The following is a 25,632-nucleotide window of genomic DNA, read 5'->3' on the forward strand; positions in this document are numbered from 1 at the left end:
ACTGCCAAGAGTCTTACCATTAATACTATATTCTGCTATCATATTTGACCTACTAAAATGAGCCACTTCACACTTATCTGGGGTTAATTCCATCTGCCACTTCTCAGCCCGGTTTTGCATCCTATCAATGTCCCAATGTAACCTCTGACAGGCCTCCACACTGTTCACAACACCCCCAACCTTTTTTGTCATAAGCAAATTTACTAACTTCCTCATCCAGGTCATTTATAAAAAGAATAGGGGTACCAGAACAGATCCCTGAGGCACACCACTGGTCACCGACCTCCATGCAGAATATGACCCATCTTCAACCACTCTTTGCCTTCTGTGGGAGAGCCAGTTCTGGATCCACAAAACAATGTCACCTTGGATCTCCTGCCTCCTTACTTTCTCAGTGAGCCTTTCATGGGGTACCTTGTTAAAGATCATCTGAAAATCCAGGCAAACAACATCCACTGGCTCTGCTTTATCTATCCTACCTGCTATTTCCTCAAAGAATTCCAAGTGATTTGTCAGACATAATTTCGTCTAAAGGATTCATGCTGACCTTGGCCTACTTCATCAGGCGTCCCCAATTACAGTACCCAAAAAACTCACCCTTAATACACACAAACACCTTCTTGACCACTGTGGTCAGCCGAACTGTCCTATAATTTTCTTTCTTTTGTCTCCCTCTCATTTGTACTTACTAGTCCACCAGAACCATTCCAAAATCTGGTGATTGGTGATACATCATTACTCATTACTTTAAGAGAAAACTAAGGGGGGAATTATTTGTTCAGAGGCGGGGAGAGTGTGCAACGAGCTGCCAGAGCAAGTGGCAGGGACGATTTCAACCTTTAAGAGAAGTTTGCTTTGGTCCATGGATGAGAAGGATATGGAGGGCTATGGTCCAGGTGGAAGTTGTTGGAACTTGGCAGATTAATGCTTTGGCATGGACTAGATTGGCCGAATGGCATTTTCCTATGTTGTGGTGTTCTATGACTCTAATGCCTTCACAATCTCTTCAGCTACCTCTTTCTGAATCCTGGGGTGTTCACCTTCTGGTCCAGGAGTCTTATCTACCTTCAGACCTTTCAGCTTCCAAAACACCTTCGCTCCTTGGTAAAAAGCATGTATCCTCACTTCTGCCACAGATACTCCCGAATAGTTGGCATTTATGTAATAAATTTAATGACACAATTGTAGTGCGTGACTTCAATCTGCAGGACAATTGAGAAAGTCAGATTTGTGTCAGATCGCAAGAGAGGGAATGTATTGAATTCCTACAAAAGGGCTTTTTAGAGCAGCTGATGGTGGAGCCTACTCGGGGAACTACAATCTTTGATTGGGTATTGTGTAATAACCCAGATCTTATTAGGAAGGTTAATGTAAAGGAACCATTAGAAGGCAGGGACAATAATATGATTCAATTCCTACTGCAATTTCTGAGGAAGAAGCATAGGTCACATGTGTAGTATCGCAATGGAACAAAGGGAATTACAGAGGCATGAGAGAGGTGATTTCCCAAGTGGATTGGAGAAGGACACTGGTGGGGATGACGCCAGAGCAGAAATGGCTGACGTTTCTGAGAATAGTTCATAATGTACAGGATAGATATGTCCCGACGAAGTAGCTCTCAAACAGCGGGGCTAGGCTACTGTGGCTGACAAAGGAAGTTAAGGACTGTATAAATGTGAAGTAAAGTGCATATAAGGTAGCAAAAGTGAGTAGGAAGTTAGATAATTGGGTAGCTTTTAAAATCCAAAACAGGCAATGAAAAATAGATAAGAATGCTAAAGGTAAAATAAGAGGGGAAACTAGACAATAATATAAACTAGTTATAAAAATGTGAAAGGGAGGCGACAGTTGACATTGGACTGCTGGAAAATGATGCTCATGAGATAGAAATGGGGAAGAGATGGTAGATGAACTTGATAGGGACTTTGCATCCGTCTCCTCTGTGGAAGACACTAGCAGTGTGCCAGTGATCCGTGAGTGTCAGGGAGCAGGAGTGAGTGCCATTGCTATTACAAAGGAAAACGTGCTAGGCAAACTCAGGTTCTTAACATGGATAAGTCACCTGGACCAGATGGACTACATCCCAGAGTCCTGGTAGAGGTTGCTGAAGAGATAACAGATGCATTGGTCATGACCTGTCAAGAATCACTTGATTCTGGCATGGTCCCGGAGGTCAGGAAGATTGCAAATGTCAATCCACTCTTTGAGAAGGGAGGAAGGCAAAAGAAAGCAATGTATAGTCCTGTTAGCCTAACGTCAGTGGCTGGGGAAGGGTTGGAGTCTATTATAACAGATGAGGTTTTGGGGTACTAGGAGACTTATGATGAAATAAGTCAAAGCCAGCATAGCTTCTGTGCAGGGAAATATTGCCTGATCAGTCAGGGCAGTACAGGATATGCCGAGGAGGCAGGTGCATGGGGTTGAGTAAGAACCGGGATCAGCCGTGATAGAACGGCGGAGCAGACTTGATGGGGCTGAATGGCCTAATTCTGCTCCTATGACTTATGGTCTGATACTGCTGGTGTCCTACAGAGTGAAGATTGACACAAAATACTTATTACATTCGGCCGCTATTTCTTTGCTCTATTACTAACTTGCCAGCATCACCTTCCAGCAGCACAATATCCATACTTGCCTCTCTTTTCCTCTTTATATATCTGAAAAAGAAATTTTTATACTTGATATTATTGGCTCACTTATCTTAATTTTTCATCTTGTCTCTCCTGTGTGTCTTTTTTTGTTGTCTCCTGTTGGTTATGTAAAAGTTTCCAATCCTCTAACTTCCCACTATTTTCTTGCTATACCATATGACCCCGCTTTTGCATTTATTATCAAAAACAGGAGAAAATCTGTGGATGCTGGAAATCCAAGCAACACATACACAAAATGCAGGAGGAATCTAGCGGGCCAGGCAGCATATATGGGAAACAGTAAACAGACAATGTTTCGGGCCGAGACCCTTTATCAGGACTGGGGGAGAAAAAAGATGAGATGTCAGAGGAAGAAGTGTGGGGGTGAGAGGGGTTGAAAAAGTGGTAGGTGATAGGTGAAACTGGGAGAGGGGGAGTAGTGAAGGGAAAAACTTTCTAGGATATCATTTCCTTGACGATTCTCGAAAGATCATTGCCAATGATTCTACATCTCTTCAGCCACCTCTTTCAGATCTCTGGGGTGTACACCATCTGGTCCAGGTGACCTACTTACCTTCAGACCATCTCTGTTTCCCAAGAACCTTCTCCTGAGTAACGTAACTTTACACATTCTGACCACTGACATCTGGGACTTTCATATTCCTGCCAGTGTCTCCGACAGATAAGAGTGATGTACAATACTTATTCAGTTCACCTGCCATCACCTTGCACCCCCACCCCATTACTACCTCTCCAGCATCATTTCCCAGTGGTCTGATATTCACTTCTGCCTCTCTTGTACACTATATGTACCTGAAGAAAAATGTGGTATCCTCTTTAATATTACTGGCTAGCTCACCTATGTATTCCATCTATCCCTACTTATTTATTTTAGTTGCATTCTGTTGGTTTTTAAAAGCTTTCTAATCCTTTAACTTCCTAGTAATTTTTGCTCCATGCCCTCTCTTTGGTATTTATGTTGTCTCTGATTTCTCTTATCAGTCACTGTTTTGTCACCTCACCTTTAGAATACTACTTTCTCTTTGTGATTTATATATCCTGGGCCTTTCAAATTGCTTCCAGAAATTCCAGCCATTGCTGCTCTGTTTTCATCCCTGCCCGTGTTCTTTTCAAATCAACTTTGATCTTTTCTTCTCTCATGCCTCTCTAATTCTGCTTATTGCACATCTGACATTAGCTTCTCTTTCTCTAATGTCAGGGTGAATTTGATCATATTAAGATCACTTGCCCCTAAGGGTTCTTTGAACTGAAGTGACCTAATTAAATCCGGTTCATTACAACACCCAATCCAGAATAGCTGATCCCCAACTGGGCTCAATCATGAGCTGCTCTAAAAAAGCATCTTGTACGCATTCTAGGAATTCCTCCTCTTGAGACCAACACCGTCCTAATTTTCCTAATCACCTGCATGACAATCCCCCATGACTATTGTAACATTGCCCTTTTGGCACGCACTTTCTATCTCCCATTGTAATTTGTGGACCACATACTCACTACTGTTTGGAGGTCTCTATACAATTCCCATCAGGGATTTTTTTTTACATTTGCTGTTCCTTAATTCTACCCACAGGTTCTACACCTTCCAACCCTATGCCACCTCTTTCTAATGATTCTATTTAATATTTTACAAACACAGCCAAAGAAAGCCACTACCAGTTTGTTCTTTCAAGAAGCATGTAGGTATCTGGGAAACAAGAGGATCTGCAGATGCTAGAAATCTAGAGAACTACACACAAAGTGCTGGAGGAGCTCAGCATGTCAGGCAGCATCTATGGATGGGAATCATCAGTTCGGGCCAAGACCCTTCATCGGGACTCTTGATATCCATGTATCTGGAATATCAACAAGCAAAGAAAATAGAAAGTAGTGCAAAATAGGGAAAACCTTTGACAAAATTTCATTCAAGGCTTTAAAAAACCTGCCAAACAAAGTTCAAAGTTAGCAAATACAACAAAGGCAATAAACACTTGTATCAATACCGACATTGACTTTTTTATATAAAAATATCTTTGCCCCATTTCAATCAGTAAATTTTACAAAGATAAATAACTCTAGAAAACTTTAGAAAAGACTATTTACACTCAAACACACTTAGATTAACACTACCTTGGACAGAATAAGGTAGAGAAATAACACACTTGAAAAAAAAAATCACGCAACAGAAAGTATATATTTTCATCAAAAATGAACAGAATTCAGCACTCCATGTGTGTCTATGCAATCGTGATAAGAAATACAGACCAGAAAAGTTAAATGAGAGGCCAACTCAGAAAAATGAATCACCACTATGGAAGAAAACATTAACCAGTGGAATGAGTATGACCCTCCATGAGGGGTTCTTTGCAGAAATACAGGACAAGGTGGTTTAAAAAAAGGGGGGAAAAATCGAAAATACATGAAATACAAACAAACAAGGCAGAAAGTACAGAAAATGCCAAGAGAAACCAGACACAATCCAATACATTCCAGGATCCTGCAGCAGTTTAATTCAATGTGATGCAGACCTGCCTCTGGTTTCTGACCCTGCTTCGTTGAACATCCAACTGCAGTCAGCTCGATTTCGTCAGTCTGCAGAAAATTCAAGGGAAACCTCTTCATCCACAGAGTGGTGACTGTTTGGAACCCATCACCACAGGGAGAGCGAGAGATGAACAACAGGGGAGGATTTAAAAGGACCGTCGTGGAACAGAATCACTGGCAGGGTCCAGCCGGCCTGAGTTGCCTCTTTACTCTATATTAGGTGTGTTATAAATTCACTAAGTACCGGAGACAGACTTCAAAATAGAACTGATTTATTTGTGTCAGATCCAGAATATTAAATTCCAGTCCCATTAAAGGTGAATGTGCAGCAGAAGAAACTCCTCCCATGCCCAGTGACCAGGGTGCAGAACTGGGTGTGGTGAGCAGCAGCAATAATTGCAGAGTTCAGCACCGACAGTCGCTCTCAAAATTGCATTGAGAAACAATGATGGACAAATATCCAGCATGAAGCTTATTGAAACTTTATCCCCAGTGTGAACCCGGTGATGTGTTACAAGGTTAGATTACTGAGTGAATGCTTTCCCACATTCATAGCAGGGGAACAGCCTCTCCCGTATGAACTGACTGGTGTGCCAGTAGTTGGGATGACCAAGTGAATCTTTTCCCACATTCTGAGCAGGTGAACGGCTTCTCCCCTGTGTGAACTCGCTGATGACTCTCTAGGCTGGATGACCGAGTGAATCCCTTCCCACATTCTGAGCAGGTGAACGGCTTCTCCCCAGTGTGAACTCGCTGATGTCTGAGTAGGGTGAATGAATGAGTGAATCCCTTCCCACATTCTGAGCAGGTGAATGGCTTCTCCCCAGTGTGAACTCGCTGATGACTCTCTAGGTTGGATGACCGAGTGAATCTCTTCCCACAGACTGAGCAGCTGAACGGCCTCTCCCCTGTGTGAACTGACTGGTGTCTCTGTAAAGTGGAGGACTGAGTGAACCTCCTCCCACAATCTGAACAGGTGAACGGCCTCTCCCCAGTGTGAACTCGCTGGTGTACCAGTAGGTCGGGTGACCGACTGAACCCCTTCCCACAGTCTGAGCAGCTGAACGGCCTCTCTCCAGTGTGAACTCTCTGGTGTGCCAGTAGGTCGGGTGACCGAGTGAATCCCTTCCCACAGTCTGAGCAGATGAACGGCCTCTTTCCAGTGTGAACTTGCTGATGTGCCTTCAGATTAGATGAGCAAATGAATCCCTTCTCGCAGTCTGAACAGGTGAATGGTCTCTCTCCAGTGTGAACTGACTGGTGTGCCAGTAGCTTGGATGACCGAGAGAATCCCTTCCCACAGTCTGAGCAGGTGAACGGCCTCTCTCCAGTGTGAACTCGCGGATGTACCTTCAGTTTAGATAAACAAGTGAACCCCTTCCCGCAGTCTGAGCAGGTGAATGGCCATTCCCCGGTGTGAACTCTCTGATGTTCCTTCAGTTTAGATGACTGAGTGAATCCCATCCCACAGTCTGAGCAGGTGAATGGCCTCTCCCCAGTGTGAACTCGCTGGTGCACCAGTAGGTCAGATGACCGAGTGAACCCCTTCCCGCAGTCTGAGCAGGTGAATGGCTTCTCCCTGATGTGAACCCGCTGGTGCACTATTAAATTGGATGACTGAGTGAATCCCTTCCCACAGTTGATGCAGGTGAACGGCCTCTCCCCAGTGTGAACTGACTTGTGTACCAGTAGGGTGGATGACTGATGGAATCCCTTCCCACAGTCTGAGCAGGTGAACGGTCTCTCCCTGGTGTGAACTCGCTGATCAGCCATTAGGTCAGATGACTGAGTGAATTCTTCCCCACAAATTCAGCAGATGACCAGCCTCTGCCCAGTGCGAACTGACTGGTGCGTCCACAGGTGGGAAGACCGACTGAATCCCTTCTCACCCACAGAACAGGTGAATGGCCTTGTCCCAGTGTGAACTTGCTGAAGTACCTTCAGTTGAGATGACCGAGTGAATCCATTCCTGCTGTCTGAGCAGATGAACAGCCTCTCCCCAGTGTAAAATGACTGGCATGCCAGTCGGTCAGATGATCGAGTGAATCCCTGCCCAGTCTGAGTAGGAAGGACGATCGAGTGAAGCCCTTGCTCCAATTCTTAAATATCTGGACAGTGTCAGAAAATCTGGCGTGTTGTGTTCGAGATTCCTGTAGATAAATTCCTTGTCGTTTTTAACCTGTGAAAACATTTACAAAATCCATCAATGGCTGAAGGACAACATTTCAGATGAGATCACTTTAGTCAGCAAGCTGTGATCTGACATCACACTGTTACAGTGAGGGTCAACCCAAGTTGGAGAGAGAATTCATCTTCGAACTGGCACAGTGCTGGTATCTAGGATTAAATGTTAACTGGAATCAATCTCCCTGATGCCTTTCCTGTCTCTATAAGAATGGGGCATTTCTGCCATCTCCAATCTGTTCTTTGCCTCAGTTTGAGTCTCTCCATTGGTATTATTCCCTCTTCCCACCGAGCTACATGGGTGTCTCGTTCCACAGTGACTGAAGCACTCTCACACAAATAGCCTTTGTTGACCTGCAGCTGGGACTTTTTTTTATGCACTGTTAGATTAAAGTGCCACAGTTTTAACGCCATATAAAAATTTGCTGCTGAGATGAACGGTCAGTCTGATAAAAGGAATTAGAGTGAATATTAATACTATTTAAGGTTTTTGTCACAGTCATAGAAAAGTACAACACAGAACAAGACCCTTCAGCCCATCTAGTTTGTGCTGAACTATTTGAACTTTCTACTCCTATATCCCTACTATCCAGGTACTGACACAAACCTCTTAAATGTTGAAATTGAGGTCACATTCACCACTTGTGCTGTCTGCTCATTCCACACCCGGATGACCGTCTGTGTGAAGAAGTTTCTCGTCACGTTCCCCTTAACATTCCACCTTTCACACTTAACCCATGGCCTCGTGTTGTTGTCCCACCCCATCTCAGTGGATAAGGCCAGCTTTCATTTACCCTATCTTTGCCCCTCATAATTGTGGTACACCTCCATCAAATCTCCCCTCAATCTTTTACATTCCAAGGAATAAACACCTAACCTGTTCAAGCTTTCCTTATAACCCAAGTCCTCCAGACCTAGCAACATCCTTATGATTTTTCCCTGAACTCTTTCAACCTCTTTCATCTTTCCTGTAGGTAGGTGACCAAAACTGTACACGATACTCCAAATTAGGCTTCACCAATGCCTTGTACTATGTCAACATAACATCCATCTCCTGTACTCAGTACTTTGGCTGATGAAGGCCAATGTGCCAAAATCTTTCTCTCCATCCCTATCTAACTGTGACACCACTTTCAGTGAATTATGGACCTGTAGTCCCAGATCCCTTGCTTCTACATCACTCCTCAGAGCCCGACCAGTCACTGTGTAAGACCTTGTTCCTACCAACGTGCAACACTTCACACTTGTCTGCATTAAATTCCTTTTTCCGTTTCTCAAACTATTTTCCCAGCTGGTCCAGATCACACTGCAAGCCATGATAGTCTTCCTCACTGTCCACTACACCCCAATCTTGGTGTCATCCACAAATTTGCTGATACAGCTAACCATGTTATCACCCAGATATCTGACATAGATGACAAACAGCAACAGATCCAGCAGTGATCCCTGTGGCACACCACTAGTCACAGGCCTCCAGTCGGAGAGGCAACCATCTGCTGCCACAGTCTGGCTTCTCCCAAAGACAGTGTCTCATCCAGTTTACTATCTCATCTTGAATGCTGAGTGACTGAACCTTCTTGACCAACCTCCCAGATGAGACTTTGTCAAGTGCCTTGCTAAAGTCCATGTGGACAACATCCACTGCCTTGCCTTCATCCACTTTCCTGATAACTTCCTCGAGAGAGTCTATAAGATTGGTTAGACATGACCTACCGTGCACAAAGCCATGCTGCCTATCCTTAATCAGTCCACATCTATCCATATACTTAGATATTGATTTCCTGCACATACGTTCCAATAACTTCCCCACAACTGATGTCAAGCTTACCAATGTAGAATTTCCTATTTATTTTTAAAGCCTTTCTTGAACAGCAGAACAACATTGGCTGTCCTCCAATCCTCCAGTCCCTCACCTGTCCCTAAGGACGATTTAAATATCTCTGCTTGGGCTCAAACAATTTCTGCACTTGTCTTCCGCAGGGTCCCAGGAGAACAACTTGTCAGGCCCTGGTGATTTATCCACGCTTATTTGCCTTAAGACAGCAAACACAGATTCCATGAAGTTGATGCTGCTTTGCCTCACTTCTATATACTCTGTGTCCATCTCCTGAGTAAATACAGATGCAAAAATACTATGTAAAATCTCCCACTTCTATTTTGTCTCCTCATATAAATTACCATTCGGATCTTCCAGAGTGGGCATGTTTCTGCACTGACTTTCTCCATGTTTCTGTGACACAGAAGCTGGCCAAACTTGTTTGGAAGGGAAACTGGCAGGAATGACGATGGAGCAGCAATGGCTGGAGTTTCTGGGAGCAAGTCGGGAGCTGAGTGATAGACACATCCCAAAGAAGTGGAAGCATTGGAAAGGCAGGAGGCCACAACCATGGCTGAAATGAGAAGCCAAAGCCAACATAAAAAACAAAGAGAGGGCAAATAATGAGTAAAAAAGATTGAGAAGCTTTCAGAAACCAACAGAAGACAACTAAAGAAAGGTGAGCTCAGGGTGTGGAAATATGATATTGTAGTCATTAATGTGTTTTGGTAGCACCCAACAGCCTGAGGCATTTACGGGAACAAGATATCTGGGGCTTCAATATCTCTTGAAAACCAAGGTTCCCTGCACTAGTTACAATTCAACTTTTATTTTGGCAGGCACATACAAACTCTACACCCTCAAAATTTCACTTCTGAAGAACTCCCACTTACCAAGTACTCCTTTGCCAGAAAACAGCCTGTCCCTATCCACACTTGTCAAATCCTTGCAAATACCATAAAAATTGACTTTCTCCAATTTAGAATCTCAACCCCTGGTCCATACCTCTGTTTTTCCGTATTTACTTGGAATCTCGTGGCACTATGATCACTAGACACAACATGTTCCCATACACTAATTTCTGTCACCAACCCTGGACCATTTCCTAATAGCTTACTGCACACTTCAACATCAGAAATTTTACGTACTGATTAATGCACATTTGATGAACTCTACCTCAACTAGTCCTTTTACAGTATGGGAGTCCCAGTCAATATATGTGTAAGGGGTTTCTTCTTTTATGTTACTATGTAGGCTAATCAAAATGGCTTCTTTGTTATGTTAACTGCTGAGAAAGTTCTCTCTCTAGCAGCTTGTTTGGGTTATAAAGAGAGTTGTATTCAGTTGCTAACCAATTGGGATAGATGTTATTCTTTCTTGTGTGTCTGTAAGCTATTGTGATGCGCGGGCTTTGGCACAGAAGGCACAATGGGGTCAGAGAGAGTGGACACGATGCTGTGAGCTGGCCGATAGGATGGACCCCGAGCCAGAGTTCGAGGCCCAGGGTCTTCAGCGAGGAGAGGAGATGAAGATAGACTCGTGTGGAGCGTCTGGTCGACCACTGTGGTTGGTCCCGGGCAGTGCGTCGAGGTGGTCAGAGGGAATTGAATGGTGGAAAGAAGACCCCGCTACTTGAGCCCCAACTGTTGTGCATGAAGGGATTGAACTTTGATAAGTTTGGCGCCTTTTATTTCCTTTTTTATTTTATCTCTATTAATTACATAGTTCCAGTAATATCTATAAATCGTAATCATTTAATGGCATATGGTGTATTGTCTGTTATTTTGCGGGAATGCCACTGATCCTTGAATGTGGAGGTGGAGATGCTGGAGAAGACAGCGCACCATACGCTACAAGAAGAGCCTGGTCACGTGCCCATTTCCGTGATTAATTTGAAGGAACAAAACCTCATCTTCTAACTGGCCACAGCATCCACACAAACCCAGTTTGGCGGGGCTGAAGGCCGCTTCCCCTAGATGTAAGTGAGTTGAGGGAGCCTGAGGCTTACCCGGGGGCTACATATGGGAAGTTATAATCACTTACAATATCAACTTTTGTTTCTTGGTATAGTCTGTGAACTCTCTACAAATTTGTTCCTCTAAATCCCTCAGACTGTTGGGTGCAACCAGCTCCCAGTAATGCCTACAATATCATAATTCCATGCCCTGGGCTCATCTGGCTTTCCTACGATGCTTCTTGCATTGCGATATACACAGCTCAGCACATCCATCGCACCATGCTCAACCTTCTGATTGCTGACTTTGTCATAGGTCTGAACAACATCTGTCTGATGTCAAGAAAACAACCTCTCCCTCAATGTCAGAAAAACAAAGGAGCTGATTGTGGACTACAGGAGGAATGGAGACAGGTTAACCCCTGTTGATACCAATGGATCTGGTGTTGAGAGGGTGAACAGCTTTGAGTTCCTCGGCATAAACATCACCGAGGATCTCAAACAACAGGAATTCTGCAGATGCTGGAAATTCAAGCAGCACACATCAAAGTTGCTGGTGAACGCAGCAGGCCAGGCAGCACCTCTAGGAAGAGGTACAGTCGACGTTTCAGGCCGAGATCCTTCGTCAGGACTAACTGAAGGAAGAGCTAGTAAGAGATTTGAGAGGGGGAGGGGAAGATCTAAAATGATAGGAGAAGACAGGAGGGGGAGGGATGGAGCCAAGAGCTGGACATGTGATTGGCAAAAGGGGATATGAGACGATCATGGGACCAAGGCTCTCATGTAGTCTGTACATACCGTCTGTGTGGTGGAAAAGGCACAACAGTGCCTCTTTCACCTCAGACAGTTGAAGAAGTTTGTTATGAGCCACCAGATCCTAAGAATACTGTATAGGGGCAATATTGAGAGCAATCTAATTGGCTGCATCACTGCCTGGTTTGGAACTGTACTTCCCTTAATTGCAGGACTCTGCAGAGAGTGGTGCGGACAGCACAGCGAATCTGCAGATGTGAACTTTCCACTATCAGGACATTTACAGAGACAGCCACCAACTGTTGCAGCTGCTACCATCCGGGAAATGGTACCACAGTGTAAATGCCAGGATCAACAGGCTCCGGGACAGCTTCTTCCAGCAGGCCTTCAGACTGATTAATTCATGCTGATAGAACTGTATTTCTATGTTATATAGACTGTCCTATGTACAAACTATTTATTATAAATTACTATAAATTACACATTGCACATTTACACGGAGACGTAACGTAAAGATTTCTACTCCTCATGTATATGAAGGATGTATGTAATCATATCAATTCAATTCAATTCACCCTCTCCACTATCTGTTCTATCATTCTGGCTCCCACCCCCCCCACCCCCCTGCAACTTTAACCAACACTCCCACCCCCACACTAGCACTAGCAAGCCTTACCACTAGGATATTAGACCTCTGCTAGTTTTATTTCCCTAACTAACGAATCCCCTATCACCACTTTGACTTTCCTCTGCAAGGTAATTCCCCCCTCCCCACCCAATAAGTTTCTAAAGTGGTCTACCTGCTGTTGTGAGGGATGGCAACAAGAGCACTCTGCGATGGCTATTTAACCTCATTCCCCTTCCTGACTCTCACCCAGTTTCCTCTGTCCTGTACCTTGGGTGTAAATCACCTCTCTTCATGTCATATCTATCAACCCTTCCGAGTCCCAGATGATCCGGAATTCATCGATTTTGAGTTCCAACTCCTTAAAGTGTAGCTGGATACACATCTTGTAGGTGAGGGTGTCAGGGACACTGGAGGTCTCCCCACCTTCCCACCAATGCCCCCTCAAATTTGTAATGACAAGTGTGTGCAAATATCTTGTGCTGTGCAATTGTTAACAGTAACAAAAATGTGCACACTGAATTTTATATAGAGAGGTATTGATTTTAACAGCTAGCAAATCACAATCAATAAGAACTTTGATCTCCCCCAGGTTTGATCATGTTCATCTGCACTCTCACACAACCTATGTAGCAGGCCTGTAGCGGATAATGAAGGATCTTCTCAACAGAAATTTTGCACGCTGTCTATATCTGATTTGCTTGCAAAATGATACTTTAAAAAGTCAGATTTCCCAATATCACTCCACTTCTTCCCACTTGCAAATTCTCCAGCAACTTTTGCATTGCCACAATACACACAGGTAACACCATTTTCTGTATTGTACATAAATATTTCTCCTGAACCCTCCGGGTGACTGACGGTGGTGAACTCATTGATGGCAATGCCAATGAATATGAAGGGAAGGGCAGCAGTCTGTCTCTTTGGAGTCTGGCACGTTTGTTATGTCAAAGTATGTTGCCCAGGACAAAGGTGTTTGATATCATTGTGTACCCGGAGAGAACGGGTCAAAATATGTTCCCACGGGTAGAAACATCCAGAACAAGAGGAGGTGGAACAAGCAACACACACAAAATGCTGGAGGAACTCAGCAGGCCAGGCAGCATCTATGGAAAATAATTCTGTTTTACTTATTTTGTGTGTGTTGCTTGGATTTCCAGCATCTGCAGCTTTTCTCTTGTTTGTGGTTGAAGGTAGAACAAAGGTGATTTTCTCAACTACTGATATAAAAGATTTTGTTCCCTTTCCCCGAGTTCCCAATCCTTGCATTTAGATAGCTGGAGCTCAGTTCTGTCTGAGAGATCCATCGGTTCCCACTCCCTCATCAGCCGGAAGATCCCCGGGGCCCGTGTACGGATGCTGGGGCTGAGAGAGAGAGAGAGGGAAGAGAACAGGACTGCCCCGGGATTGCGGGCCACGGTGGCAGGAGCAATTGCCCCTCAGTCAGAGTCGAAACCCCCCGCCCGGTATATACTCTTACCTGTAGCTGATTGTTCCGCGGCCTTTTGTGTACTGCGCGCATGCGTGATATTCGGGAACGTCAACAACCCTGACGCCTGCGCATTTAATCGGTGCTGCAGCGCGGGCGTTATTTTTAAGGCACCGCTTTCTGGGTGATCACGGTGACTTTAGGTTTCTGCAGGCACCGGTTCCATGTCCATGCCTCACTGTGTTTTGTGTGTAGAAAACTCAGCAGCTGTTTTCACGCAGAAAGCAGCTTCCATAAATAATATACTCAATATCAACAGGCATTTCGCGTGTCAGGAGCCAAGGTACAATCCTCTTACAAAATGCAGATATAAAACACAAGAGATTCTGCTGTTGCTGGAAATGTAGACACACACACACACACACACCCACACACACACACACACACACTATTCTGGATGAACTCTGCAGTTCGGGCAGCAACTAAGCAGAGGAGTACACAGTCTAGCCATGCCGAAGGGGCTCGGCCTAATCGTTATCTATTTATTCCTCTCCACATTTGCGGCCTCATCTGTTGATTTTCTCCAGTATTTTGCAGACATTAACCACCTTTTTAAAAATCAATCAGCTTCCAAATGTTTCTGTAGCCACATCCTGCTGGTCTGATTCCTCTTCTTCCTCCTCCTCATAAACTCTAGACCCCATCTCTTTCTGGAGCCCCAAAGCCCTGACTCAGGCTGGAAACTCTTTGGTTTCTGTCTCTGCTCCATCGAAAATTCACTCGCTGGTCTGCTGTCAAACTTTAGAGGTGCATTGCAGCAACCCAGCTGTCTATGGCACAGTCCTTTGAAATGAGTGAAAATGACAGAAAACGTTGAAAAGAGCGGGGAAGGAGGAGTTTAACCACCTTAGTTCAGAGCTCTAAAGGACATCAAAACCACAGTGAGCTCATCTTCTTATTCAGCCTGGAGAGAAGCATGCAGGAAATTCATGCAGGTGTATAGGATGATGAGAGGCACTGGTCGTGTGGATAGCTAGAGGCTTTTCCCAGGGCTGAAACGGCTAACACGAGGGGGCATAGGTTTAAGCTGCTTGGAAGTAGGTACAGAGGAGATGTCAGAGCTAAGTTTTTACACAAAGAGTGGTGTGTGTGTGGAAAGCACAGCCAGCGATGGTGGTAGAGGCGGATACAATAGGGTCTTTTAAGAGATTCTTAGATAGATACATGGAGGTTAGGAAAATAGAGGGTTATGCAGTAGGGTAATTCTAGACAGTTTCTAGAGTAAGTTACATGGTCGACACAATATTGTGGGCCAAAGGGTCTGTAATGTGCTGTAGATTTCTATGATTCCATGAAATTCAAAGAAAATCTCCTATCCCACGGAGTAGTAACTAGTTGCAACCTGTCATCACAGGGAGAGTGAGAGGGGAACGGCAGGGATAGATTTTCATATACTGATATGGAACAGAAACCTGGGCAGGGACCAGATGGGCCGACTGACCTCTCTAGTGTACATTGTGAGTGTGGTAGATACAGTAAGTACCTGAGACACGGGATTTCATACAGAACTGATTTATCTTTCACAGATCCACAATATTAAACATCAGTCTAGTTTAAGGCTAACATCAGCAGAACAGACTCCTCCAATGCTCAGTGACCAGGGTTCACTCCTGGGTGCGATAAGCAGCCGCAAGAACTGCAGAATCTGACAGTAACAGTCCCTCATGAACCTGCAGCTGCCTTCAGTCACCGTGATGGTTAAACATTTAACACAGGGCTGATTTGAATTAGAAAATACCATGAGAGGTCAACTATTGCATCCAGTGCTCCCGATGCGGCCTTCTCTACATCGGTGAAACCCGATGCAGATTGGGGGACTGCTTCGTCGAGCACAATAGACAGGATCTCCTGGTTGCCACCCACTTCAACTTTGCTTCACATTCCCATTCGGATATGTCCATACATGGCCACCTCTACTGCCATGATGAGGCTAAACTCAGGTTGGAGGAGCAACACCTCATACACCGTCTGGGTAGTCTCCAGCCCCTTGGTATGAACATTGAATTCCCCACCTTCCCGAAATTCCTGCCCCAGCCTTTCCCCTATCCCAGTTTTACTCTGCTCCCTCCCCCTGCTGCCTACCACCTCCCTCATGGTCCCACCTCCTTCTATAACCTTTTAACCATATAACAATTACAGCACGGAACCAGTCCATCTCGGCCCTTCTAGTCCGTGCCGAACGCTTACTCTCACCTAGTATGTGCCACACAACCAGCACACCATCCTTCGAATCCATATTCTTCCCCATTTCCTCGATTGGTAAATGCTGTTTGATGCTCTCCAAACGGAAGCACTTAGCCTGGGCTGCCACTGCGGCCTCTTCAACCTCCGGCAATCGAGACGTCCTCTGACTCTTTGACTCCTCGACCTCCACCCGCAGTCGCAGCAGTTCTGACCCACGCTCCGTGTCCATCTCTATCTGGGACGCAATTACACCACCAGCTTCTTCCAATCTGTTCTGGGTCGATTTCTTGAGCTTCTGCTGATCCTTTCGAAGGTTGGTCATTGCAGCGTCTCTTTGGATTAATTCATCAGTAATGACCGCAGTTTCGGCTCGGAATACCGTTTCCCCGTTTCCAGTTTGATGAGCGTGGACTCCAATCCTTCAATGGTTGTCCCAAAATTGCAGCACTCAGTCTCCATCCTGCATTTCTGAGCGTTCAGTTCAGCGGTACAAATCTCCTCTCTCAGCCAAACACTCAGGATCTGCGTCCTTCTCCAGAGCTGGCATTCGTCCAAAGAAAGTTTTACTTAGTTTATCCCTAGTCGCCCGGGATCCCTCACTCGCCTCAATTCATAGCTTTCCATGGTGAATCCCAATGCTAGGAGATCATCCAAATACACCAAAACTCCAAACAAGTCCACATCCCCCGTCCCCCGCGGGAAGGTTGCAAGGGCTCCGGATATGCCCTGTGGCATCTTTTCGGACTGGAAGAATCCTAGGGGACCTATAACTGCCGTCTTCTCCTCATTGGCCTCACTCATCGGGATCTGGCAACATCCACTCCTCAGATCCAGCACATTAAACCACATCGCACCATTCAGACAGACCATCGCGTCTTCGGCCGTCAGACCCGTATTCAGGTCAATGACAGTGCGCCTTGTCAGAGTCCTATAATCCACACACACGTCCTTCACGGCTGCAGGGGCCAGTCGCCGCGACCTCTCTCTCACCGAGGTGTCTTCAGCGGTCAACTCCCCTCCCTCGTGGTATTTTGGAGCTTCCACTAAGAGGGTCTCACCCTCAGATACTTCCCCCAGGCCGTACCACCATCGGCTCTCGTTTAAATTCGGTACCGGCCCAATGCTGCTACACACGTCCAGATGAACGTTCGGCCAATGTTGTTCATATCACTACATTTTGTGACTTTCATTTACAACGATTTAATATTCTGTATCTCTGTTTCTCTTACATAAAAAGCCATCCTTAAAGGCACGCGCCTCTGACTTTTGAGGCGGCCCTAAATTCTGGGAGTGGAATCAGCAAAACGGTCCAGTTCATTCAAAACATCATCGGGCGTGATTTCTTTTTATATATCATATGCATATACCAGAACCGAGCAGCCACGCATTGTGTCGGTTAAGGTTGGGATATTCAGATCTGCTGCCGCAGACAGAGCTAAGTGCTCTTCAGCGTTTCTGTAATTTAATAGCTATCGGGTTCTCATAATTGCCAATACACGAAACGCCGTTGTTTTGGAGCCAGATGATAATTTACAATAATACGTGTTTCTTGAAATCAAACAATTTGATAAACAAGTTACTAGACGTTTACTAAATTCGATATAATTTTATCTCACTGCACTACCCAAAACACACTATTTCTTAGAGCAACAGCACACGGAATCGGTCAATTCGGCATAGCACGGCGGTGGTGTCTGAAATGCCAGTAATAGCGAGTTCTGTTTTTCCCTATGGTTAGCACCTATCCCACTAAGTCTTTCTTCCGAATATCCAGAAATTCTGGTAAGCATTACAGACGAAGTAAATAGAAATGGTATCTGAAAACAAATATTTCGAACATAAGCGGAGTTTCTAAGTGCTGTGAAGAAATTCAGAATTTTGTAACACAAGAGACAGAAGAACAGACGAGGTGGCCGAGAGGTTAAGGCGATGGACTGCTAATCCATTGTGCTCAGCACGCGTGGGTTCGAATCCCATCCTCGTCGAGACCTCTTTATGTGAGGGGCCATCTGTTGAACTATTACTGTACTTTAAAGCTTCCAAGTCTCCAATATTTGCCAGATAGTTTGCTTTGTGAGTCATGAAAAATAATGTTCACAATTGGAATTTGTCTCCAAATTTGGTCATTTGGAGAGGAATTAGGCCATTCCGCCCATCGGGTCTGCTCTGCCATTCCAGCAGGCTGATATACTATCCCTTTCAACCCTATTCTCCTGCCTTCTCCTCGTCACATGTGACCCCCTTACTGATCATGAAACTGTTAATATATCGAATGAAGTGGCCTCCACAGCTATCTGTAGCAATAAATTCCACAAATTCACAACCATCAGGCTACAGAAATCTCTCCTTACCCCAGTTCGAAAATGACTTCCTTATATTCTGGGTTAGTTCCCTCTATTCTTAGACTTCTCCACGACAAGAAGCATCCTCTCCATGTCCACTATCTCCAGACCTTTCATTATTCGATAAGTTTCAATGGGATACCCGCGTCATTCTCCGAAACTACAGCAAGTATAGTCCCAAAGTCATTAAACGCTCTGCATATTTCGCCTTGTAATTCCCAGGATCATTCTCGCGAATGTCTCCTGGGCGCTTTCCAATGCCAGCACACCCGCTTTTGGTTGAGGAACACACGCTGCTCAATAGATTCCAACTGCGGTCTGACCAATGCCTTATAAAGACTCAGCATTACATCCTTGTTTTCCTTTTCCAGTTCTCTCGAAATGTAAACTGTCACTGCATTTCCCTTCGTTAATACTGAGCCAACCTGCAAGTTGATCTTTCGGGAATCCTGTACCAGGTCTCCCGCTTCCTTCTACACATCTGTTTTCTGAACATGCTCACCGTTTAGAAAATAGACCACGCCTTTATAGCTTCTGCCTAAGTGAACGACCATACACATCCCAATATAATTTTACATCTCTCTCCTAATCAGTTCAGTTCCTTCTGCCAAGTTCCTGTTGATCAACACTCACACAACATAACCATCAACCTATATTTATACCGTTTGCAAACTGGCCAGAAAACTATCAATCCCCTTATTCAGATTATTGACATATAACGTGAAAATAAGTGGTCCAAACAACTACTGGTCACCGGCAGCCGACAAGAAAAACGCTCCATTTAATTCCACTCGCTGCCTCCGGCCATTCAGCCAATCTTCGATCCATGCTAGTATAACTCCCGTAATACCATCGGCTCTCCTCTTGTTAAGAAACCTCAAGAGTTGCACCCTGTGACATTCTTTCTGATTTTCTAGGCCAGCAACATCCACTGACCCTTCTCCATTTATCCTGTCTGTTATTTCCTCGAGGAATTCCAACAGATTTGTCAGGCTAAATTTCCCCTGAGGAACACCATGCTGACTTTGCCCTATTTTAATATGTGCCTCGAAGTGCCCCGAAATTTCATCCTTAATAATGGGCAACATCGTCCTAAACACGGAAGAAGACTAACGGGCCTAACATTTCCTGTAACACAGATAAAAGTTGCTGGTGAACGCAGCAGGCTAGGCAGCATCTCTAGGAAGAGGTGCAGTCGACGTTTCAGGCCGAGAACCTTCGTCAGGACTAACTGAAGGAAGAGCTAGTAAGAGATTTGAAAGTGGGAGGGGGAGAGGGAGATCCAAAATGATAGGAGAAGACAGGAGGGGGAGGGATAGAGCCAGGAGCTGGACGGGTGATTGGCAAAAGAGATATGAGAGGATAATGGGACAGGAGACCTAGGCAGAAAGAAAAAAGGGGATGGGGGAAACAGAGGATGGGCAAGGAGTACAGTGAGGGGGACAGAGGGAGAAAAAGGAGAGTGAGAGAAAGAATGTGTGTATAAAAATAAATAACGGATGGGGTTAGAGGGGGAGATAGAGTGTCAGCAGAAGTTAGAGAAGTCAATGTTCATGCAATTAGGTTGGAGGCTTCCCGGACAGAATATAAGGTTTTGTTCCTCCAACCTGAGTGTGGCTTCATCTTGACAGTAGAGGAGGGCGTCGATAGACACATGAGAATGGGAATGGGACGTGGAATTAAGATGTGTTCAGAATGGGAATGGGAATAAAATTTCTTGTCTTTTGTTTCTCTCCCTTTAAAGAGTGGAGAGACATTTCCAATTTTCCAGTTCTCCTGAACTGTTCCAAAGTCTGCTGTTCCTTGAACGATCAGTACAAATGCGCCTACAGGGGAAAATGTGTGAGTGTCACTATAAGTTGCGATGTTTATCAGTTTCCCCATTCAGCCTACGTCTCTTCGCAACGATGAAGGGCGGATGGAGGTGCATGCGGAAATTCTGAACTGGGAGTTGAGCGCACAGATCCCGAAGCAGGTGATTTTCAAACCTTCCTGCAGAACACGCGTCAGAAACGTTTAAACACAGCGCGGTGTCGATTAATACTCGAGTGTACCGAACTGATATCAAAGACAGATCGAGCGGAGTATGTTCTCGTCATCCGATTCCGGAGACAGCAGAAGAGCGGCACAACGTCCGGACCGAGTAAGTGAAATGCATCAACCGCGGCCACGCAGGCGAGGAATCTACAAGTAAAACACAAACTGAAGGAATTTCCATACAGCGCATGAATACTGTGGGCGGCACCGATTAAACCGTGATTTCCCCACCCATCTGTCTCTTTACTTCCGATGTACAGTTTTATGTTTTCTCCCTTCCATTCTGCTGATACCTCCGGATACATTTTGACTGACATTTCTGCAACTTCAGTGATACATATTTTATATCGACTGTGGGCAGACTGGAACATCAGTGGTAAATCCGCCATCAAGACATTGAATAATGTACGTAACAGTGGCCGGTTTGATGAGGATAACTGACCCTTATGTTTTAATAATGTAATAGAGGTAACAGGGTGCCGAGGGAACATCGGGAGCTATGTGTTGAGTCACAGGGCAAAGTGTAAACCGAAATATAAACTTATTCGTGACGTTAACGACGAAGAAAAGAAAAACATCACTGGTTAATTACTCATCTGCATGCACGCGTGGGATATTCCGTAAGTAGTTACATGTTGCATCAGTACTCAGCAAGACCGACATATTAAAATATACTGACTATAACTCTATACCGATATACGATCTCGCATCATCATCTTGTCTCGAAACAAAACGGTTCCCAATTCCCTTGCTCTGTAGATTATGCACGAGATTTTTGAGCATTCCTTTTCAATTTCCCGCAGGGGTATTCCCATGATAATAAATGTAAATACGAACGTAAAAGTTCCCGGGATCTTTGAGATCACATGCCTCCTAAATCCTGGAGCCTAAGGAGTGTTTCTGTCCAGGATTGAACTGGAGACCTTTCGCGTGTAAAGCGAACGTGATAACCACTACACCACAGAAACGCTGTCAGGAGCTCAATGTTCTACGCTTTTGAGCACTGACCAGACACCCTGCACCTCCGACTCTCTATTTATTCATTCTGCTCTTAAGGACAATTTTTTTCTGCCCGCAAGCAATAGAAAACGAAATTTTGCCCACTCTTCGTTCCCACTTCAGGAACAAGGGCCAACTTTATAGGGCATATTTATTAAATTCACGACGAATTTGCTGTGATGTTTTGGTCAGGGCGCAACATCCAACAACATCCGACTGGTTCTCTTCCTAGAGATGCTGCCTGGCCTGCTGCGTTCACCAGCAACTTTTATGTGTGTTGCAACAAAAAACGTATCGGCCGCTGCAATGTCCTTCAGTCACCACATGGTGGCTCCCCGCCTCTCAAGGATAATTCAGCTGTAATTTTGACATTTCTCGCTATCGATTAGTTCTTCGCCAGTCTTCGCCAATTTTCCGTTCTCGTCACTTTCGCCGGAACGTTAATTGAAGGAAATAATTCATAGACAACGGAAGTAGTGAAAACAAGAGGAAATAGCATCTGTAGAGTCAGAAACCAATGTCTTTTTAGCCCCGCCTAGTGCACACGCGAGCTATTACTAAACACACAATCACACTAATGTTTCATTAATTCCATCTTAATCTTCATTTTCCAATCTGTTCCGTCGTATCTGAACCAGACCCACTCATCTGCGGATAATTAAACAACCTCTTTTGGATGGAAAATTATATTAATCACAATAACCATCAGGAAGCGAGACCCGTGTGACAGGAGAGCGGGAATGTGAGCATTTTACAGCAGCGCTGAGTCGATCACATCAGAGGTCGCAGGTCACAGAGAGCCTGAAGGATCTGATAATCGGCATGTCAGTAGATTTGGTGGAGGGCTCCATTCTTTAACAGCAGCTTGGTAAAGCAAGTCAGAAATCGGATTACACTGGACATGGAAGAACTGATTTATAATTCTGTTCCAGAATGGAATCGTCTCAACTTCAGGTTTCAACAGTTTAGTGTGAAAAGTAACCAAGGAACTGCCCATTTCCGGACCTTTCAGTTTTCATTCCGTGCGCTCACCTTGTCTTGTAACGACAGCCGCAATGACATGGATAATTCCTCCAGTTTAACCCCATGTCAGGGTGCTGGAAGGTGGAGTTTGATACTGTCCTCCAAGCATTTGCGGCGCGGCGCGTATGCTGGGTACATCGCATGTCGCGCGGTTTCGCTGGGTAACTGATAGCTTGCATATCGGCCGGGACTCCACCTTTGATTTAATGTCATGTACAGCAGGAACAGTTTTATCGGGATTATGGATAGTATATTGTTTTAATTTACGCTGGCAGATCAGTGCACATATTTATTACGTGAGTGAAACGTGGACGTGACTCCGTTCAATGCAGAGGTAATTTTAGCAACGTGGAGAAACTGTAATGGTGTTTCTATCGCATGTTTCAATGAGGGGCGGACTTTGGTGGGCAGAGAGATTCTCTCCTCGACCTGTTCTTTTACGTTGGGTTCACCTATGTAAAGAACAGATTGGCTTCAATGATGAGAGCTCCGGCCAGTCTGTTTGGAGAGTGGATGGTCAGCTCTTTCCAAAATTAATTACAACATGAGGACTCAACTTGTAAAAAACAATCTACGTTCAATTTAGTGACACAATCTTAGCCACTGTTTTACTGCGCTGGGGTGGAAGGAGAATCGATGTACGGGATCATCAGAGGTATGAGAGATTTCTGTTACAACTGTAGGTTGGTGAATGTCGGTTGCGACCATCCGCCCAACGACAGCTTCTCGAAAAAGCACAGGGGGACATTCGAGCCGTGGCTGTGTTGTGATTCGAAGCCCCTTCACTTTAAAGACTGGAGACAGAAACCACTCGGCTACACTACCCGTGAGCAGATTACATGATGATCTGAAATTGATTGCACACGGTCCATGTATTGAAGTTCCCAACAGAAGAAAAAAACACACGCATGGAAAGCAGTGAAAACCAGGTGGAAAAGTGACAGGTAGGGGGAGTTGTCAGCAAGAGGGATAGATGGGGCGGGGGGACATGGCGGGGTGAGCGCAAATGGAAATTATGAAGTAAGGTAACCCGAATATAACGCTCTGAGGGTCACTTGCGATCGTAAAAAGTAGATCCTGTGTCTCTGGGAATCATTTTGTGTCTTAAGACTGCCAATGCGAGTAATCTTTGCATTTGGTCTGCCACGTGGGAATTAATGGAGACTTAGTTTGCTTTCTTCGGGTTGCTGATCCGAGGTGTTCGAGGGTGGTGGTGTAGACAGCGTCACTGAAGGCCGTCCACTGTTCCTCAACGCTGGTCCCGTCATCCTGTGGTGTGTCTGGCAGTCTGCCTTCAAGGTCATCGACGAGTTCTTCTGCAACCCTGCTACTTTTCAGCTTGGAGACATTCAGCCTCTTTGCAATCTTCTGCCCTTGGGGTCTTCTCATGGGCAGAATGCGAAGCCTGAACTTGGACACAATGAGGCGGTGGTCGGTCCAGCAGTCGGCACCACACATGGCTCTCATCACTCTGACACCCATCCTGTCCCTCTTCCTGGTGATGATGTAGTCAATTAGACGCCAGTGCTTCCAGAGTGGGTGCATCCATGACGTCTTCTTGCGGGTGGGTAGGCGGAACAGCGTGTTAGTGATGACAAGGTCGTGTCTGGCACATGTCTTGAGGAGCAGAAGGCCGTTGTTGTTACACTTGCCAGTGCCGTGTCTTCCAATGATCCCTTCCCAGGTTTGGGAGTCTGTCCCTACTCTGGCATTGAAGTCCCCGAGAACGATGAGCTTCTCTGACTGTGGGATTGCTGAGATGAGGGCGTCGAGTTCTTCATAGAACTTGTCTTTAATGTCATCTGGGTTGGTCATGGTGGGAGCGTAGGCACTAATCAGCGTAGCACGCTTCTTGTTTGCAAGTGGGAGCTGAAGTGTCATCAGGCGGTCGTTGATGCTCTCTGGGTGCTTGGTGAGTTTACGGGCGAGGTTAGAATTGATGGCAAATCCCACGCCTGCTTCTCGTCGTTCAGCGCTGCTGCGACCGCTCCAGGAGAACCTGTATCCACCAAGACTGGTTTGATGAGAATGATGAAGAAATACAGGCACTACTAACGGAGAAACATCAACATTACAGAGCGCATCAGAACGACCCCACGTCGCTAGCCAAGGAAGATGCCTTTACCAACGCAAGAAGAAAGGTGCAGAAAAAACTTCGCGAGATGCAGGACAGCTGGTTCAGCAAGAAGGCCGATGAAATCCAGGGCTATGCAGACAGCCACGAGTAAAGCGCTTCTACGATGCGCTTAAGGCTGTATACGGACCCCGATCCTCCGGCTCCTCACCTCTCCTCAACGCAGATGAGACGCAGCTGCGGACAGAGAAGAAGCAGATTCTGGATCGGTGGGCTGAGCACTTTAACAACGTCCTTAACCGCCCTGCCGACATCAACGACGAGGCCATTGCCCGCCTGCCCCAGGTAGAGATCAACAAAAACCTCGACACTTTCCCCACAGCAGATGAAGTCAGAAAGGCAGTGAAGCAACTCTCCTGTGGCAAAGTGCCAGGACCCGATATAATCCCTGCTGAGGTATACAAAGCAGGAGGCCCTGTCATGATGCAAAAGCTGACTGTTCTCTTCCAGTCCATGTGGAAAAAGGGACAGGTCCCGCAACAGCTGAAAGATGCCGGCATAGTCCACATCTACAAGAGGAAAGGCAACGGCTAGTCTTGCGACAACCACCGAGGCATCTCCCTCTTGTCCATTGCGGGGAAGATTCTGGCCCGCGTCCTGCTCAACTGCCTTCTCCAACATCTTGAGCAAGTTCTGCTCCCAGAAAGCCAGTGCGGCTTCCGTGCTGAACTTGGGACGGCGGACATGATTTTTGCTGCGTGCCAACTCGAGGAAAAATGCCAGGAGCAACACAACGACCTCTTCGTGACCTTTGTCGATCTAACCAAGGCTTTCGATACGGTCAGCAGAGAAGGCTTGTGGAAGATCATGGAGAAGTTTGGCTGCCCCAGCAAGTTCATCACAGTCGTCCGGCAGTTCCACGACGGTATGATGGTGAAAGTTCTGGATGATGGCGACGAGTTGGAGGCCTTCCCAGTGACA

At 45.6% G+C, this 25,632-nt stretch overlaps 2 non-coding genes across 2 annotated transcripts; one reads left to right on the plus strand and one right to left on the minus strand.

The window, feature by feature from the left end:
- Positions 1-18,079: 18,079 nt before the first annotated feature.
- On the plus strand, positions 18,080-18,161 carry trnas-gcu (transfer RNA serine (anticodon GCU)). Its single transcript has one exon. It is a non-coding gene; the product is annotated as a tRNA-Ser (tRNA).
- Positions 18,162-21,450: 3,289 nt separating this feature from the next.
- trnav-uac (transfer RNA valine (anticodon UAC)) lies at positions 21,451-21,523 on the minus strand. Its single transcript has one exon. It is a non-coding gene; the product is annotated as a tRNA-Val (tRNA).
- Positions 21,524-25,632: the final 4,109 nt, after the last annotated feature.

The sequence above is a fragment of the Mobula birostris genome, chromosome 13 (genome assembly GCF_030028105.1).
Source record: "Mobula birostris isolate sMobBir1 chromosome 13, sMobBir1.hap1, whole genome shotgun sequence".
Taxonomy (NCBI): Eukaryota; Metazoa; Chordata; class Chondrichthyes; order Myliobatiformes; family Myliobatidae; genus Mobula; species Mobula birostris.